The sequence below is a fragment of the Nomascus leucogenys genome, chromosome 16 (genome assembly GCF_006542625.1).
Source record: "Nomascus leucogenys isolate Asia chromosome 16, Asia_NLE_v1, whole genome shotgun sequence".
NCBI lineage: Eukaryota > Metazoa > Chordata > Mammalia > Primates > Hylobatidae > Nomascus > Nomascus leucogenys.
In genome coordinates, this window is record NC_044396.1 from 12,814,637 (window position 1) to 12,835,058 (window position 20,422).

Here is a 20,422-nt window from a genome sequence, read left to right on the forward strand (position 1 = left end):
GAACTACACAGCCACAAGCCAAAAAATGGCTGGAGCCACCAGAGCTGAAAGAGGCAAGGCAAGATTCTGCCCTAGAGCCTTCCAAGGGAGCTCAGTCCTGCCGACACCTTGTGATATGGTTTTGCTGTGTCCCCACCCAAATCTCTTCTTGAATTGTAGCTCCCATAATTCCTATGTGTTGTGGGAGGAATCCGGTTGGAGATAATTGAATCATGAGGGTGGTTTCCCCCATACTGTTCTCATGGTAGTGAATAAGTTCAAGAGATCTGATGGTTTTATAAGGGAAAACCCCTTTCACTTGGCTCTCATTCCCTCTTGTCTGCCACCACGTAAGACATGCCTTTCACTTTCCTCCTTCTGCCATGATTGTGAGGCCTCCTCGGCCACGTGGAACTATGAGTCCATTAAACCTTTTTCTTTATAAATTACCCAGTCTCAGGGATATCTTTATCAGCAATGTGAAAACGGACTAATACACCTTGATTTCAGACTTCTGACCTCCAGAACTGTGAGAGAATAAATTCCTGTTGTTACAAGCCACCAAGTTTATGGTCATTCATGACAGAAACCACAGGAAGCTACTACTGCGTGTTTAACCACTGCCTGTTGTGTGCCTCCTTGATGGACATATTAGTAGGAGTCAGATGTTGTGTGAAGGAGGCAGCCAAAGGCACATACAGGCCCCAACGACACATGCTAAAAGGCATGAAGACAGAAATATAAGTGACTACACTCAGGGTCCTTCATAAGAAGCCTGGACTAGCCTGAAGAAAGGAGTGCTGGGCTAATGGTGAGCAGTCAGCTTCAAGAGGAGAGCTGGAGATGGCAGGAGTTTGGACTTGATTTGATCCAAGGGGCAGCCTTAGGCTTTTGATTAAAGCCATGTATTTTAATGGTTAAATTGGAAATAATATGCAGTATGGATGAGGATGTGGGCAGGGAGGGTAGTTTCTGAAAGAAGGCTGTCTCAAGAATCCAGGCATTAGATTAAGGCTGTGTCAAAGGAAGAATCCACGAGAATTAACACATTATAGAATTTCAAGGTAACAAATCCAATGTCAAACCTCAGAATACAAAAAAAAAGGGAATGGCTCTGTCCAAACTGGAAATACTAGAATGAAAATTTAGTTTGAATGACAGTTTAACCAGTGCCCATTTGAACATCTGATGCCTGCGCCTTGTTGGCACATACACAAATCACTACTCCCTTACTCCTTCCACCTTTTCCCTGCAGGTTTCCCTTTGCAACTAGCAGTCACTGTCACTGGGCCTCTCAATAACCACGAAGTAACCCTGGTGCAGTCATGAGAATAAGCTCTGACCCACGTGGCCAGCTGCTCGATGTGCAGCAGGTACAACGAAACTCAAACAGATGAGGCTCAATTTGCTCCACCTCTCCCTGCTAATGAGATTTTCATGAGAACTTAAGTTTTGGGAGAGTGGGGTTGGTGCCTGAATGTCATTGAATTGGTAGATATTTTAGCCCAATAAAATGAAGAGACGTAAGAAGAAACAGGCTAGCAGGCAGATGGGGAGGGGGCAGGCATGAGCTGTACCCATGGATATTTGTCAAAGACATTTCTTCTAGGCTAAACAATTTTTAGCTTCAGTTTTGTTAAAAGCACAAAGTAGTCCATTATGGTCAATAATCCATTTAAAAAAGACAATGCAGTGAAAGCTCTAGGATTGAATCTGACTCAAAATCAAGATCAGTAGCTGGGACAGAACTGTACAGGGTTGGGGGACACACACTCACTGAGAATGTTAAGTACTAAGAATCAAGATATAATGGGTTAAATCCTTTCAGAAATGTTTATTGGGCATCTGCTGTGTGCTAATCCCTGTTCTAGATGCAGGGTATAGAGTGGTAAACAAGAGAGACCTATCCTCCACTTCCGTACTTGGCTTGCCTAAGGGTGAGCTGAAAATGAAAGCAATATAACCTCATAATCCAGTCAAAAGGACCCAAATGTTGTTATGTCTGTGAGATAAGCAGGATATAGTCACATAAAAATATTAATGAAATGCAAAAGATATAAAGGAGACTGTAACCTCAATTACATCTTAGCAGCATGAGGTAATAGCGCTCTCAGAAGTGGATGTTTCCTTTTTAAAATGAATTCAAGGATTTTTGTGATGATGGAAGAGTTCTGTATCCTGATTGTGATGGTGAATACACAAATCCACACATGATAAAATTGCATAGAACTATTCACGCACACCCAAATAAGTGCATGTAAAACTGGTGAAATCTGCAAAAGATCTCTGGATTGCACCAATGTCGATTTCCTGGCTTGATATTGTACTCTAGTTAGGCAAGATGTGACCACTGAGGGAAATGAATTAAGGTTGTACAACACCTTTCTGAACCATTCTGGCAGCCCCCTGTGAATCTATGGCTATTTCAAAATAAAAAGATTTTTTTAAGGAATTTGAGAGTAAGGAATGTTATAATTGTGACTATGATCCACCCAGGACAGAAGGTGTCTGATTCTGGGACCGCGGTCAGAGTTCTAGACACAGCCCTGGAAGGAGACAGGGTAATCCATCCAGCTTCCTCAGTGTCCTAGAAACAAGTCTCCTCCTACGCAGCCCCTTTAATTATCCCAAGGATCCCACACGAGAGGCACACATAAAAACCTGTGGCAAATTCTGGACTCCAGCTCAGGAAATTCCTCCAGAATGCCTCCCCAGGGCCAGCTTGAAGCCTCCTCATCACACACGCTTGTCGATTCTCTTGGCTTCTTGCCTTGGCTCCCTCATGGCTTGTTGCCCAGGGTGGGGCTGGTAATGGTGCCCCAGACTCTTGGCACTGACCTGAGACTTCATGGGGCAAGACTTGGTCCTCACTCCTCAGCTCCAAGTTCTGATATGCCTCTGAAAAATCAGGCTGAGGCCGTGTGACCTGGAGCCCAAAAAAAGTAATGATGTCCCCTGTTTTCTTACCCCTCCAATCCAATGAATACTTGTTACTGTCTTTGTTCAGGTTGTATTCTCACCTAGTAACAATTAATCAATGATTTGGACTCATTAGATTCATTCATTGGGAGAGAGTGATCAGAGAAAATAACCAATATTTATTATCATAGTTATTATACCTGTCATTGTAAAGAAATGCATTTCCACTCTGGTTTCAGCACGACTTAAGGCAGTCCCTCAGTACAGTATAGCAGTTATGACTCCAGAGCCAGGCTGCCTAGGTTTAAATCCTGGCTCTGTCCACACTTGCTCTGAAACCTTAGATACTGCCACTTACTTGCTATAGGACCTCAGGCACTTTGTTTCCTCATCTGTAAAGTGGGATAATTAACAGAGCCTACCTCATAGGGCTGTTGAGAACATTAAACTGAGTAATACATCTAAAGTACTTCAAGTAGTGCCTACCTGCAGTAAAGGTTATGTAGTAGTTATTATTACCGCCTGTAAATTAATAAAATGTTGAAGACTGTAAAACTAAGAGACAGTCCTGTACCTATAAGGACTGAGTTAACCTTAAGCCCTGCCTCACTAGCAGACCCAAACTGAGAAATAAGCCAGCTTCTGAGACTTCTCTTGCGCCAAGTCCCTATAGAATTGGTATTTGTTCTGCTTGGTGATTTTTTAAAAAGGGCCACAAACCAACGCTAAGTTTTGCCCTTCAACATTAAAATCATCTGGCAAGTGATTCCAGGCAGAGAAACAACCTGCTGGGAGGCCATACAAACCTGTTGCTGCACTGACTCACCCACGGAATAAGAGTTACAAAAGCAGTCCATGTAAAGGTCTCTGAAAATATCTCAAGTAGCAGTGTTTTGAAACAAGTACTGCTTGGGAAAGAACCACAGTCAATGAATACTTCACATGGGACTAGGAGAAGTGAAACTGTTCTAGGCTCTGTGATAACAGATCAACCACCTATTCAAGCAAAGTTGACCGAAGAAACTAACAATCATTTCATTCAATTAACTCACCAGTTTAGTGAAAGATTCAGTTAACTTTGTGTTCAATTCCATCAAAAGCATTAAACATGTTTTTCTATGATCACAAGCTTTACCTGTAGCTCACTTGACAAAAAATAAAAATGACAGTTCACCCAGGGAAACAAACAACAGTTAGAAACTGGCTATCCATTTCACAAAATTACCAAAACCAAAAATTAAGTTTGTATGGAAAGAGCTTAGAAAGTCAAGCTATAGCACCTGTCAATATCATTAAAATCTGGTTGCCCTAAAATGTGATTCTGGCTAAGTTGAAAAAAAAAAGAAAAAGACATACCTTAAAAGCTGATCACAACACAATTAATAAATACCAAAGTAATGGCTGTATTTGAACATGCGATGGGGTAATTAGGCAGGGAAAACTGCTTGGGGCTGATTCCGACTGACTCCATTAAGTCAACTGGTGAAGTAATACTGCTGTTTCTCTGGAGAGACACAGACATCTCTGAAGACCTCTTTTATTTTCCCTACCATAGGTCCCTGGGCCCCTGGAGGAGTTCCAAATGCAAAAATCCTACATCCATACTTTGCACAGATATCAGAAGTTGGCAAAATAAAACTAGAGATTTTTTTAAAAATGACACAATCTCAAGAGTCAATAGAACTATTAACAGAAGACCAAGACCTAATAGAATTCTCCTAACTGTCCATTCATGGAAAGTTCTTAGAATGTGGGGAGGGGGGTTGGAGAATGGAGCTGGAACACGAAAGTACTAAATAACAGCCAATATTTGTTGGGTGCTTACAATGAGGCAGGCATGCTTCTAAGTGCTCCTGTGCATTAATTTATCTAATTCTCAGGAGAGTGGTGTTATCAGTTCCATTTCACAGATGAGGAGAACTGAGATGCAAAAAGATTAAGAAACCTCCCCAAGATCCACAGTGAATAAGTGGCAGAGTTGGGATATTTTATCCAGGCAGTATGGCATCAGGGTTTATTTAGTTCAATACCACACTATGAGGCCAAACAGAAGACCCTCCCTTAAACAATGCACCATGGAGCCAAATGAATCCACTGCGTCCCCATCAGCTTAGATGTACCTCCAGCAACAGTGGAGGTACATCTAAGAGCATGGGGCCAGTGTTTGCAAAGAGGCAGGCACTGGGACCTGTGGAGCAAACCCAGTGACATCTCTTTTTAAAATTTATTTTATTGTCTTAAAATGAATTAAGTGTACAATACATTATTGTTGACTATAGGTACAATGTTGTACAGCAGATCTTAGAACTCATTTGTCTTGTTAACTAAACTTTTATGCCCAATGATTAGTAACTCCTAATTTCCCTCTTCCCCCAGCCCCTAGTAATTACCGTACTACTCTTTGATTCTTTGAATTTGACTATTTTAGAACCTCATACAAGTGGAATCTTCTGTGACTGGCTCATTATTGCACTTAGCATTATGTCCTCAAGGTTCATCTATGTTGTCATGTAGTGCAGAATTTCCTTCTTTATTAAGGCTGAGTAGTATCCCACTGTATGTATATACATTTTCTTCATTCATCTCTCAATGGACAGTTTGTTTTCACCTTTTTTGCAGCAATAAACACTGGAGTGCTACTATCTCTTCAAGATTCTCATTTCAACGATTTTGGATAAATACCCAGAAGTGGGATTGCTGGATCATATGGTAGTTCTAATTTTTAGTTCTTGAGGAACCTCCACACTTTCTCTTAGCGGCTATACCATTTTGCATTCCCACCTATAGTGTACAAGATTTCCAATTTGTCCAAATCCTCACCAACAGATGTTGTCTTTTGTTTTGTTTTTTGATAATAGCTACCCTGACCGGTATGAGATATTTCATTATTTTTTGGTTTGCATTTCCCTGATGATTAGTGACATTGAGCATTTTTAATATACTTGGCCATTTGTGTGTCTCCTTTAGAGATTAGACCGTTATCTTATATCATACACAAAAATCAACTCAAAATGGATCAGAGACTTAAATTTATGACCTGAAATTATAAAAATTCCTAGAAGAAAACATAGGGAAGAAGTTTCACGACATTGGTCTTGACAATGATTTCATGAATATGGCACCAAAAGAACAGGCAATGAAAACAAAAATAAATCAATTACATCACACTAAAAAGCTTCTGAACAGCAAAGGAGACAAGTAACAGAGTGAAAAGGCAAACTATGGAGTGAGAGAGAATGCTTGCAAACCATACATCTGATACAGGATTAATCTCCAGAATACATAAGAAAACTCTACAACTGAATATATTTTTTTAGAGTAACCTGATTAAAAACTTGGCTAAGAACTTGAATAGACATTTCTCCAGTGACATCTTTATAAGATTGGGAAGAGGGAAAAAAGGAAGAAATTAGTGCTGTAACAAAATATTCACCAGGTATCAGTTTTTTTCTTATGAGGCTTGGCACAGCTTCTATAGGCTGGCCACATCCACAGGGGTTCTGTGCCTGGGAGGCATGGAAAACACTCTAAAACAGTGTCCTGGTAGCCATTTTAAAAAGGGTGGACTCACAAAACAGCAATAATGAAGTGTGATTCCCCGTTACTGCAGCCCTGCCAGGCCCTATAAACCATCTGAGAGCTCCTAGCACCTGTGGCACTCAGGCCCCAAAGCAAGTGAGGGGAGAAGGGAATGGCTACCTTTCCTGTTTCAGAGAGATGTAGAAGGAGGTGAAGGATGATAAAGCCTGCTAGTGCACAGAAAGGAAAACCCATCACAAGGGAAAGATATAGCCACCTGAAAAGTAAAAGTAATTATTATTATTAGTGAGAAATGAAATAATTAGCCTGGGAGCAGAGACTTGGCTATTAAGTATGTGTCTCATGAAACAGTCAAATATGGGCAAAGATCACAAAAAGAACTAGAATGGAGATAAGTGGAGTTATTTAGAAAATGAGAAAATATATATATTTAAATCATCAGCTACAGTTAAGAATGGCCAAAATCTGAGAGCATGTTTACAGAGGAAATTAACTGGAAACCCAGAGAGGTGTCCTCGGTCTACTCAGAGTTCTTGTTGGACCCTTCTAAGGAAGATAGAGGTGTTTGCTATCCTTTATCTCAGGAAGCTGTCCTGAGTAGGGCAAGGTGGCATCACCCAAGCCATATGGAGCTTTCAAAGGAAAGAAGGAGAGGACAGTGAAGGTAGACCAGCTGTTTCTCACTGGGTTAGAAAAACTTCCAGAAAACCACACAGAGCCTTCTAAATGATGGGACATGCTGAACATGCCAAAGAGAAAGGTCCCATTGGGACGGGATTGGAGGGTATTTTCCCCCTTTACTTGTAATGATTCAAATACTGATGGATGCCATACAAAATTGAGGAAGCAGTGGGGGGAAGGGGGATCTTGATGGAGCTCATGTATGCAACATATGGAACAAGTTATTGAAGAAAGTGCTTCTAACAGAGTTTATAAAAGTTAAGAAGAGGTAGTTATGCTTCTTTTAGAGATAGCGAAGATTGAGGGAGTGGTGAAAAAATAGCAAAACAGGATTAAGATAAACCAAAACAGAAGAGAAATATTGGGCCAGATGAACTTTCACCTTCCCTAAAATGATTTATGTACCTATGAAGAGATAGACTGGACTTGATTTCAGGGGGTGACGGTTGCTGGTGAACCTGCATGTATCCAGTATTTCTGCAGCAATTCTGGACAAATCTACACTTCCACAGGCAGAGCCAACATTGAACATGCATGGTGATGAGGTTCTCTATTTAAATGAGACAAACACTTGAGTACCACATTCTGAGTAACAAAGAGAAAAGGAAATAAAAAAGGAAAGAGCATCTGAATGTACAGAAATCTAAGTAAAGTGGCTAACTTTTTGTAATGCTCTAGTTTTTTATCTTTGTTCTAGAAAATAATTGTTTCTCTCTGTTTCATTTATGACTTATTGGTGTCAGAACTCAAGAGAGACTCAAATGTGACAAAGGGCCCTGTAAGGATCCAACAAGATCTAACCAGTCTATTTCACAGTGGCTTAGGCCAGAGAGGATTGGGCAGAACAAAGATTGTTAGCATAGTGGTGAGCTAAATGTCAGCGTGTCTGACTAACTGTCACAGGGGAAAGCAGGAGCCAGAATCACCAGGGGATGAAGTGTAAGACTTGGAAATTTTACTGCATTGCAGGTAGTGGATGGGGAGGTTGAGGGAATGCAGACTAGCCAAGTCCAAGGCCAAAAGAGCCAGCTGAGGGTTGAGCCTGGAAGCTTTGCTAAGGGTTGAGATCCATGGAAGGGTCATGAAATCAAGGTAGCCAATATTTCTCCAGAATTTTAAAAATAGAATAAGATAGGAGAGGATAGGATAAGATATACAATAGATTATACTAGAAAAGTGAGTTACACTCTACTAAGGATAAGTATTGTTTAGTGAAACTTTTAATTCAGAGGGGGTGTATGTGGGTGTGTGTAGTGTTTGTGTGTACTGGGTCATTATATAATGACTCAAAAAAGTTTGAAACCACTGATAAGAGAGGCTCAAATAAAAATAGGGGAGGAGGAAAGAAAGTGTTATAAAATAGGAAAAACCCTGAGATCACTACACCTATGGATTTAGAAGTGTCTATAACTTTCCTTATTGTATTACTTTCCTTATTGAGTCAGGTTTTCTATTGCTTGCTGCTGACTAAATCACAAGGCAGCAAGGCTGAAGTGAAGATTCAATTAGATAATCTGGAGTTGGACATGGTAGCTCACGCCTGTAATCCTAGCATCTTGGGAAGCTGAGGCAGGAGGATCACTTGAAGCCAGGAATTCGAGACCAGACTGGGCAAGATGGTGAAATCCTGTCTCCACAAAAAATTTTAAAATTAGCCAGACAAGCCATATGCAGAAAACTGAAACTGTACCCCTTCCTTACACCTTATACAAAAACTAACTCAAGATGGATTAAAGACTTAAACGTAAGACCTAAAACCATAAAAACCCTAGAAGAAAACCTAGGCAATACTATTTAGGACAGAAGCATGGGCAAAGACTTCATGACTAAAACACCAAAAGCAATGGCAACAAAAGCCAAAATTGACAAATGGGATCCAATTAAACTAAAGAGCTTCCACACAGCAAAAGAAAATATCATCAGGCAACCTACAGAATGGGAGAAACTTTCTGCAATCTACTCATCTGACAAAGGGCTAATATCCAGAATCTACAAAGAACTTAAACAAATTTACAAGAAAAAAACAAACAACCCCATCAAAAAGTGGACAAAGGATATGAACAGACACTTCTCAAAAGAAGATATTTATGTGGCCAACAAACATATGAAAAAAAATCTCATCATCACTGGTCATTAGAGAAATGCAAATCAAAACCACAATGAGATACCATCTCACACCAGTTAGAATGGTGATCATTAAAAAGTTAGGAAACAACAGATGCTGGAGAGGATGTGGAGAAATAGGAACACTTTTACACTGTTGATGGGAGTGTAAATTAGTTCAACCATTTATGGAAGATAATGTGGCAATTCCTCAAGGATCTAGAACCAGCAATACCATTTGACCCAGCAATCCCATTACTGGTATATAACAAAGGATTATAAATCATTCTACTATAAAGACACAGGCACACGTATGTTTATTGCAGTACTATTCACAATAGCAAAGACTGGAACCAACCCATAATGCCCATCAATGATAGATTGGATAAAGAAAATGTGGCACATATACACCATGGAATACTATGCAGCCATAAAAAAGGATGAGTTCATGTCCTTTGTAGGGACATGGATGAAGCCAGAAACCATCATTCTCAGCAAACTAACACAGAAACAGAAAACCAAACACCGTATGTTCTCACTCATAAGTGGGAGTTGAACAATGAGAAAACATGGACACAGGGAGGGGAACATCACACACCGGGGCCAGTTGGGGGTCGGGGGCTGGGGAGGGATAGCATTAGGAGAAATATCTAATGTAGATGATGGGTTGATGGGTGCAGCAAACCACCATGACACGTGTACACCTATGTAACAAACCTGCACATTCTGCACATGTATCCCAGAACTTAAAGTATAACAAATTAAAATAAAATAAAATAAAACATAAGCCAGACATGGCGGTGTGCACCTGTAATCCCAGCTACTCAGGAGGCTGAGGTAGGAGGATCCCTTGGGCCCAGGAGATTGAGGCCACAGTGAGCTATATTGTGCCACTGAACTCCAGCCTGGGCAAGACAGTTATTTATTTATTTTTTCTCAAAATAAATAAATAAATAAATTAGATTATCTAAAAGTATTTTGTAAACTAGAGACAACTTATACAAATGAGAGCTTTTTTCCAAAATCATAACGTTTCAACTAACCTAGGTGCAAGGGATTTTTTAGGAAAAATCCTTAACTGTTGTAAGCCTCACCTTCTCTTTGTTGGGATATACTTGCCCTCTCTCTTGGCTCCTGAGCAGGGATTGCATTCTGTACAACACCTAGTGCATTACACACTGGCATTTGGAAGTGTAATTGACCCCGCACTTAATAAATGCAGAATAATGTGATAACTAACAAATTGCCACCAGATGTTCTTAAGGCTTTGCAACCTTCAGGTGAAACTGATTGCACAAAATAATAGTTTAATTATTACATCATCCCTGTCAGTAATGATGAGTGTCTGTCTGTCTGTCTTAAGGCTGAAACCTCAAGTTAGGCTGCTGCTGAAGTGTTTAAGACTAAATGCTCAAATATGGTCCCCAAAGGCAGATCTTGGGAACAGCCAATAATCGGCTTCTCTATACATCACCATGTTGAATTATTTTACTCAAAAACAAAGCTCAAAATTCCAAATCAATATGTCAAAAAAGAAGTTTCTGGCTGGAATGAATTTTCAAGAAGATGACAAGTACTCTCAGCAGAGGCAGACAAGCAACCAAAAACATTATCTTTAAGTGGTTAATGAGACGGTAGGATGGGAAGGCTGTTTGGAAGAACTCAAAGGAATCGCCTCCTCCAAAGGGCACCAGGAAAGGAACTGGATTCTTCCATCCTCAGAAAATGTTTCTCTTCTCCAGTGGGGTCTCAACCCTGGTGTAGATTGGAATCACCTGGAAAGGTTTTTGGTATTTGGGGCTTTCTTTTAGCATCATGTCCCTGAACCCCACTCCAACCAGTTAAATCAGAATTTCTTGGAGAGGAACTTAAACTGTAGATACTGGACCAACATCATGAACACCACCTAGGAACTTGTAAGAAATACAGAATCTCAAGCCCCACTCAAGACCTATTTAATCAGGATTTGCATTGTCACAAATCCCCAGGTGATTCTTGTGCCCATTAAAGTTGGAGAAATGCAAGAATCTTATTTTTTCTCACATAACAGTTCCAGGGTAGCAGTTCAGGGTAAGAGGGAAGCCCTGCTCCACATGGTCTTTAAGGTACCGAGGTTCCTTCCTTTGTGCTGCCCATCATCCTCCAGGACCAAGGTTCCTTCCTTTATGCTGCTCATCATCCTCCAGGACATTGCTCAGATCTGCCTGGTCAAAGCTGGATTACTATGGGGTTCCAACCAGTAGCAGTGGAGGAGAGCATGGAGGAGATCCTTTCATTGCCCTGAGGCCCACACCCAGAAATGCCACACAGTATACCTGCTCTGAATGTTGTCACAGGAACACATCTAATGCAAAGTAGGCTGTGAAATGAAGTCTCATTACAGGCCTAGAAAGAAAGAGAGAACAATTTTGGTAGACAAAGAACAGTCTCCGTGCCAGACACACAGTGCCCAATAAATGATGGCTATTATTATTAACCAGGATGTATGCTTCCCCAGCTTAGAGTACAAATAGTGTTTATTTTTCTAGTGACTTGCTGAGGCCCAAGGACCTTACCAACAGAAAATCTGGTATTCCTTTCTTGAGGCCTTTCCCAATACTCCATCTCCAGATGATCCAACATTCTGGGGCCCTTCTTACTTCTAAAGGGTCAATTACACTTCCGAATGCCAGGTGGGAGAAATAACTAGAAAGTTCTACGAACCCACCAGCACCATTGCTTTGGTAGTTACCTCATAGGCATACTAAACACTGGTCTCGCTAGCCCAGTGGCCGGTTATCCTTGTTTTGGAAATGTCCTTGCTGCTCACAGGTCACAGTCATGCCTTCACTTGTATTTTTAGGTCACTGCACTTGCTCAGTTGTCATTCCTCAGTGAAACTGTGCCCAGCTGGCTTGGTGTGGAGGTTCATCCCTCAGCCAACTACTAGAAGGAACTATCCTTCCCCATGAGATGCTGACAAAGTACCAATGTTGAATCCAGATCACCAAACCAGACATGCCCATGGTGAACTCCAATCTAGCCCCCTTACTGTTCTTTCCAACAAACTTCAGTCCAGTTCATCTCAATACATCAGTATCTAATGACATTAACCCTCACAAGAGAAGGGCCAAGGACTTTATCGCTCTCCTTCCAGGGACCCCTTGCCCTCTTGGCAAAATTGTCCAATTCCTTACTCAGGACTAGTTTTATACACCAAGGGCTATGGTAAGGGGGCCACCTTTGTCAGACCACAAACAAAAATCCCCTAATAACATTCCCCCAGGAGTAAGAGGTACCTACTGGCCTGACATTTTTACAACTATGGGGTGCACTCATGTGATTTTTTTCCTATTATAATGAAAATCTGCTCCAAGTCTGCTGCTCAATGTTGAAGAGGCAGTTACCATTTTTTCATTTCATCTCACTAGTTCTCAATAACATCTAAGGTCTCTTTAAGCCAAGTATCACTACCTCTGTTTACCACTATAGAAATGAAGAGTTTAAGAGACTTCCTAGTCTCCATGACCACAAAGCCAGGATTCAAAACCTAGTCTTTCTAACCCTAAAAACAATTAAATATATATATCATTTATTATACATTTTTTATTCACCAGCTCCTTTTTTAAAACTTTTTAAAACCATTTAGGTGCAGAAAAATACACAGATCCCAAGTACACAACTTGCTGAATTTTCACAAACTGAGCTCCTTAATATTGAGCAGCAGGCTTGGAGTAGATTTTCATTATAATAGGAAAAAAATCACAGGACTGCATCCCATAGTTGTAAAAATGTAAGGCCAGCAGATAATTCTTACCCCTGGGGGAATGTTATTAGGGGATTTTTGTTTGTGTTCTGACAAAGGTGGACCCATTACCATAGCCTTTGGTGTACAGAACTAGTCCTGAGTAAGGAATTAGTCCATGTAATCAGTACACACAACAAGAAACACACATTTCCAACAACTCCTAGAAAGCCATCTTATGGTATTTTCTATTCATTCTCCCAACTAGGGTAGTCATTATCCTATTGTCTAGTTTTGCCTGGTTTTAAGCTTTAGATAAATAAAATCATACAGTATTTACTCTTTCATGTCTGGCTTCTTTTATTTTACATTATATGTGTGAGTTTCATACCTGTTGTTACATGTACATGCAGTTTGGTCACTTTCATAGCAGTATAGTATTCTATTACATAAATATACTATAATTTATCCATTCTATTGTTGGTGGGCATTTGGGTAGCCTCCATTTTGGGGATATCACAAATACTGCTACAATGAACATTCTAACACTTGTCTTTTGGGAAACATATGTATTCATATCTATTGGGTGTATACCTAGGTGTGGTAAAGTTGGTCTTATAGCATGTATAGTGTTCCAATGGTAGATACCAACCATTTAAGTGCTTTATGTGTATCAACTCATTTAATCCTCATAATAGTCCTAATAATGTAGGTATTATTATCAGCCCTCATTTTTACATATGAGGAAATAAAGGCACACAGGGAGCAAATATATTAAATAGTACAACCAGTCAGTAAATAAGTTGACTTTTAAACTCAGGAAGTCTAGGTCCAAAGCCTGACCCATAACCACCATCCTGTATTCTTTTTTTTTTTTTGAGACGGAGTATCGCTCTGTCGCCCAGCCTGGAGTGCAGTGGCACGCGGTCTCCGCTCACTGCAAGCCCCGCCTCCCGGGTTCATGCCATTCTCCTGCCCCAGCCTCCCGAGTAGCTAGGACTACAGGCGCCTGCCACCACACCCGGCTAATTTTTTGTATTTTTAATAGAGACAGGGTTTTACCGTGTTAGCCAGGATGGTCTCCATCTCCTGACCTCGTGATCCACCCACCTTGGCCTTCCAAAGTGCTGGGATTACAGGCCTGAGCCACCGCACCCGGCTATCCTGTATTCTTAAACCAGGATTGACTCTATAACTATACCATTCTATTATTTGCTAATTCATTTCCCTTGCCATTTACATAGAAGAGTTAGAGTACATGCACACATACACATGCACACACACAAACGAGAGTTCTAAGGAATGACAATTGTTAACACCATTGATATCGTTGACAGAAAACCAGCCACAAGCTGGTCACTTACATGAGCAGTCTGCATATATGTGAAAGGTTTAGATCCACCGGGGAGGAGTGGTATTTTTACTTATTTTACTTCTGGTAAAATTTGAAATATATGAGAAGAGGATTCCGGGAAGATGGCAGAGTAGAAGCACCAGGAATCTTTCTCCCCACCTAGACAACAATTGCCCTGGCAGAATCTGTCTGATGTAACTATTTTGGAACTCTAGCATCTGTTGAAAGCTGGAAACTTCCAGGGGAGGGCCTGAACAGTAAAGTGGGGTTGATTTTGGTCAATTTCACCTCTTCACACAGCAGCAGCTACCCATCCTCTACCCCTAGCTCTACAGCACGCAGCTCTGCAAGTGTTCCTGCAGCAACCTACACATAGCTTGCTGAGGCCAGGATGAGCAAAAAGGACCCTGTCCACCAAATACTGGGGATCTGTGCTCTGAATGGTGATTACTGCCTCTGGTCACAAAGGTGCAAAGAGGTAGGTGACCATTGTTGTTGCATCTCCCCACAATTATTGCAAGCCCCATCTCCTCTGGCATAGGTGATTATCAGGGGATTTAAAGAGCAGACACCCCCTTTGTTTTTCCTCTGTTCGTTTTTCTTTTTCCCATTTTGGGGGCCAGGCACTGAAGACTAGGACATTCAAAAATATATATATACAGAGAAAATTAGAAAGTGACTGTGCATGCACAGGGGAAAGGGAAGGCTCTGAAAAGACCTGAGAAGACTACCTTGGCACAAAGGCAGCCTACAACAATCAACAAAACAAAAACAAAAAATAGCAAACAAAAACAATTTTCAAAAAACAGCAAACTCTAGGGAAGGAAGAAAATCTGAGTTCCAGAGTTACCACATTATTAAATTCGAATGCCTAGTTTTCAACCAAAAAAAAATCACAAGGCATACAAAGAAATAGGAAAGAATGGCACATTCAATAGAAAACAATAACAGAAACTCTTCCTTCTAAACCTTTTAGAAGAACTACTAAACAAATATTTTAAAATAACTCTTAAAGATGATTGAAGAACTAAATGAAGCTATGGGGAAAGTCAAGAAAATGATGTGTGAACAAAATGGAAATATTAATAAAGAGACACAAAACCTGAAAATAAACAAAAACAAAAAATTCTAGAGCTTAAAAGTACAAATACTGAAATAACAAATATCACTAGAGGGATTCAAAGGCAGATTTGAGCAGGCAGAAGAAAGAATCAGTGAACCTGAAAATAAAACAATGGGAATTATTAGTCTGAGAGACAGAAAGAAAAAAGATTGAAGAAAAATGAACAGAGCCAAAGGGACATGCGGGATACCATCAAATGTACCAACATATGCATTGTGAATGTTTCAGAAGGAGAAGGTGGGGGGAGAGAGAATATTGGAGATAATGTTTGAAAATTTCCCAAATTTGATAAGAGACATGAAAGAAACATCCAAGAAGCTCAATAAACTCCAAGTAAGATGAACTCAAAAAAGTCCCACATTGAGACATATATAATCAAACTTTGAAAAGACAAAGAATCTAGAAAGCAGCAAGACAGAAGTGACATATCATATACAAGAAATCCTCAAAAAATATTATCAGCAGATTTCTCATCACAAAACTGGGAAGTCAGAAGGCCATGGGCCAATATATTCAAAGTACTAAAAGAAAAAACTGTCAGCCAAAAATCCTTTATCTAGCAAAATGGTCCTTTGTAGGTGAGGGGAAAGTTAAGACATTCCCAGATCAACAAAACCTGAGAGAATTTGTTACCACTAGACCTGTCCTGTGAAATGCTCAAGGGAGTCCTGCAAGGTAAATAAAAGGACACTAGACAATAACTTAAAGATATCTGCTGACAAAGATTTCAATAAAGGTAAATACATGGTAAATTATAAAAGTTAAGATTATTGTTAACTTTGGTTTTAACTCCATATTTTGTTTTCTACATAATTTAAGAAACCAATGCACTTAATACAGTTATTAGTTTGTTTGGGGGCACACAATGCATAAAGATATAATCCAGTGACATCAACAGCCAAAAGGCATGGACATGGAGCTGAAAAGGATCAGAGATTTTGTGTGTTATTGAAATTAAACTGGCTGGGCACAGTGGCTCACACCTGCAATCCTACCACTTTGGGAGGCTGAGGCAGGTGGATTGCTGGAGCTCAGAAGTTTGAGACCAGCCTGGGCAACATGGCAAAACCCCATCTCTACTAAAAATACAAAAATTAGCCAGGCACAGTGGCATATGCCTGTAGTTCCAGCTACTCAGAAGGCTGAGGCAGGAGGATCATTTGAGCCCAGGATGCAGAGGTTGCAGTGAGCCGAGATTGCGCCATGGCACTCCAGGCTGGGTAAGCCAGACCCTGTCTTAACAAAAAAGAAAAGAAAAGAAATTAAATTCCTATAAGTTCAAATTAGAGTGTTATAACTTTAGGATGGCAAATGTAATCCCCACACTAAGTACAAAGAAAATCGCTATAGAATATACACACACACACAAATGAGAAAGGAATTTAAACATTTCACTATAAAAAAATCTACTAAACACAAGACAGTAATGCAGGAAATGAGGGACAAAAAAGAAATAAAGCATATAGAAAACAAATGATAAAGTAACAAAAGTAAGTCCTTCTTTATCAGTAATTGCTTTACATGTAAATGAATTAAACTAGCCACCCGAAAGAAAAAATTAGCAAAACAGGTAAAAACACATGATCTCATTATATGCTGTCCACAGAAACTCATTTTAGATCCAAGGACACAAATAAGTTGGAAGTAAAAGGATGTAAAAAGATATTCTACACAAATAGTAACCAAAAGAGAGCAGGGATGGATATACTAATATGTGAAACAGACCTTAAATCAAAAAACTTTACAAAGAATGATATTATATGTTAACAAAAAGTTAAAAACTGTAAGAACAGATAACAATATAAACATTTACACACCTAATAAAAGACCATCAAAATATATGAAGCAAAAACCAACAGAACTGAAGAGAGAAATAGATAGCTCTACAAGAATAGTTGGGCACTTCAATACCCCACTTTCAATTATGGATCAAACAACTAGACAAAATATAAGTAAGGAAATATAAGACTTAAAAAACACAATAAACCAACTAATAATAGATTTCATAGACAGATACAGAACACTCTACCCATTGACAGCATCCACATTCTTCTCAAGTACATGTAGGACATTTTCTAGGATTGGCCATATGTTAGGCTATAAATTAAGTCTCAATAGATTTTAAAAGATAGATATTATTCAAAGTATCTCCTTCAACCATAATGGAATAAAGTTAGAAATCAATACAGAAGTAACTGAAAATTTCACAAATTTTTGGAAATCAAACAACACACTCTTAAACAACCAACCAATGGATCAAAAAAGAAAGCACAAGGGAAATTAGAAAATACTTAGAGACTAATGGAAATGAAAACAACATACCAAAACACATAACACAGTGAAAGAAGTGCTAGGGGAGACATATGTGGCTGTAAACACCTGCAGTAAAAAACAAGAAAGATCTCAAATCTACAACCTAAGTTTACAACTTAATGAACTAGAAAAAGAAGAGAAAACTAAACCCAAAACTAGCAAAAGGAAGGAAATAATAAAGGTTGGAGCAAAGATAAGTGAAATAGAGAATAGAAAATCAAGAGAAAATCAATAAAATGTGAAGTTAGCTTTTTGAAAACACAGACAAAATTGACAAAGCTTTAGCCAGACAGAACAAGAAAGAAAAGACAGAAGATTCAAATTACTAAAATCAGAAATAAAAGTGGGGACATTACTACTGATTCTACAGACATAAAAAGGATTATAAGAGAGCACTATGAACAATTATATGCCAACAAATTGAATAGCCTAGATGAAATAGAAAAATTCCTAGAAACACAAAACCTACCAAGACAAGCTCATGAAGAAACAGAAAATTCGAATAGACCTATAACTAGTAAGGAGATTGAATCAGTAATCAAAAATCTCCTGACAAAGAAAAGCCCTGCACTTGAAGGCTTCACTTGTGAATTCTACCAAACATTTAAAGGCAAACTAACACCAATTCTGCTCAAACTTTTCCAAAATATTGAAGAGGAGTAAACATTTCCTAACTTATGCTAGAAAGACCAAGGGACTTAAATAGCTTTGGGTTCTAAGAGTTTTGTCATACTGTACTTAAAGCATAGATATAGATCTGGATTTCAGTCACAGGCCAGTGTGCAAATTCAGCACATGACTCCTTCCTTGAAATACAGACTTTTAAACTTTTCCTGGCTGACTGAACTTGCCGGCCTTTTCCTTTACACTCATGTCTCTTCTCTGTGTATGTAGGATGGTTACTGGGAAATGCTAAGAGTATACAGACAGATGTTACACAAAACAATGGCAATAAATGTAGAATAATGAAACTGGCAAGAGGATTACAAAGTTATATGCAATAACAGACCTTGAACTGGAAAGATGCCCCCCGCAAAAATTTAAGAATTAAGTTGTCCGGTTGCGAAAATTTGTCTGCCAAGTCCTCACAAGTAATTAGAAAATCAAATAAAGCTTATTCCTATCCTAGTCTCAGTTTTGTTTTGTTTTAATGAGGAGAAGGAGAGATAACAAGAAGATAGATAATAAAGCATGTAAAATATAGTACAGCATGGTAAAAGGAACATGAATTTTACAGTTAGACCCAGGTTATATGACCTTGGACTAATAACTTTACCTCTCTGTCCCTATTTCCTTTTTTTTTTTTTTTTTTTTTTTTTGAGATAGGGTCTTGCTCTGTCACTCAGGCTGGAGTGTAATGGTGCAATCTTGGCTCACTGCAGCCTCAACCTCCTGGATTCAAATGATCCTCCCACCTCGGCCTTCCTAGTAGCTGGGACCACAGGTACACGCCACCACACCCAGCAATTTTTGTATTTTTTTAGTAGAGACAGAGTTTCATCATGTTGCTCGGACTGGTCTCCAACTCCTGAGCTAAAGTGATTTGGCAGCCTCAGCCTCCCAAAGTGCTGGGATTACAGGCATGAGCCACTATGCCTTTCTCTGTCCCTATTTCTTGATCTACAGTGATTAAGTAAAATAAGTTCTATAAAGAGCTCAGAATAAGATAGGTATGCAAAAAAATATGTTATACACATGATGATACTATAGCCAACACATCATTGCCAAGAGGCATGCAGAGACCTCGATACCAGGATGACAAGGAGATGGAAGCCATTCCAGTATGGCTCAAGCTAAAAGAACTGACCTGAGCTTGGGCTTATTTGTCCATCAGACTAAATCACAGTATTTAAAGGCAAGCTTAATCTGATCCAGGCTGGCACTTATACCCAAGGGCCTAGAAATGGAGGCCTAGAAAGATGTGACTGTGGAGATAGTCATAGTCAAGTGGTTAACAATTTGATTCCAGACAGACTCATTCATGTTAAAAATACCCTTGGCCAGGACCAAAAGAGATAAGGGGCTGATCCCCCCAAAACAGGGGTCAGCACAAGCCAGGAGTTTGTCAGGGCCCTTGTGCTAGGCTGAAAAATGGCCCCCAAAATGATATCAAATCACATCGAATCCCTGGAACCAAAAAATGTGACCTTATTTGGAAAAAGATCTTTGCAGATTTGATTGAGTTAAGGATCTGAAAAAGAGGCGCTTATCCTGAATAATCTGGGTAGGCCCTAAATGCAATCACCTGTATCCTTTTAGAATCAATACAGAGGAGAAGGCAATGTGAAGACAAAGGCAGAGATAATACTGATGTGGCTACAAGCCACGGAATGCCAAGGAATCCCAATAGCCACCAGAAGCTGGAAGCAGCATGGAGCAGATTCTCCCTTAGAGCCTTCGGAGGGAGTATAGTACTGCCCATACCTTGATCTCAGACTTCTGGCCTCCAGAACTCAGAGAATAAACCTCTACTGTTTTAAGTGGTGATTTGTTACAGCAGCCCTAGAAGACTGCTACAGCCCTGGACAAGGCTTTGCGGTTTGGACAAAATTTCAGCCCAAGAATAGAAATGGAATGCAATCTAGAAGTTGAGTAGAAGCCCATCCACAAGGGTTCACGGAGAAGACAGCAGTGTGGCATTTTGCTCAATGTGTACCAGACCTAGGCCATCCAGACCAATTCCAGA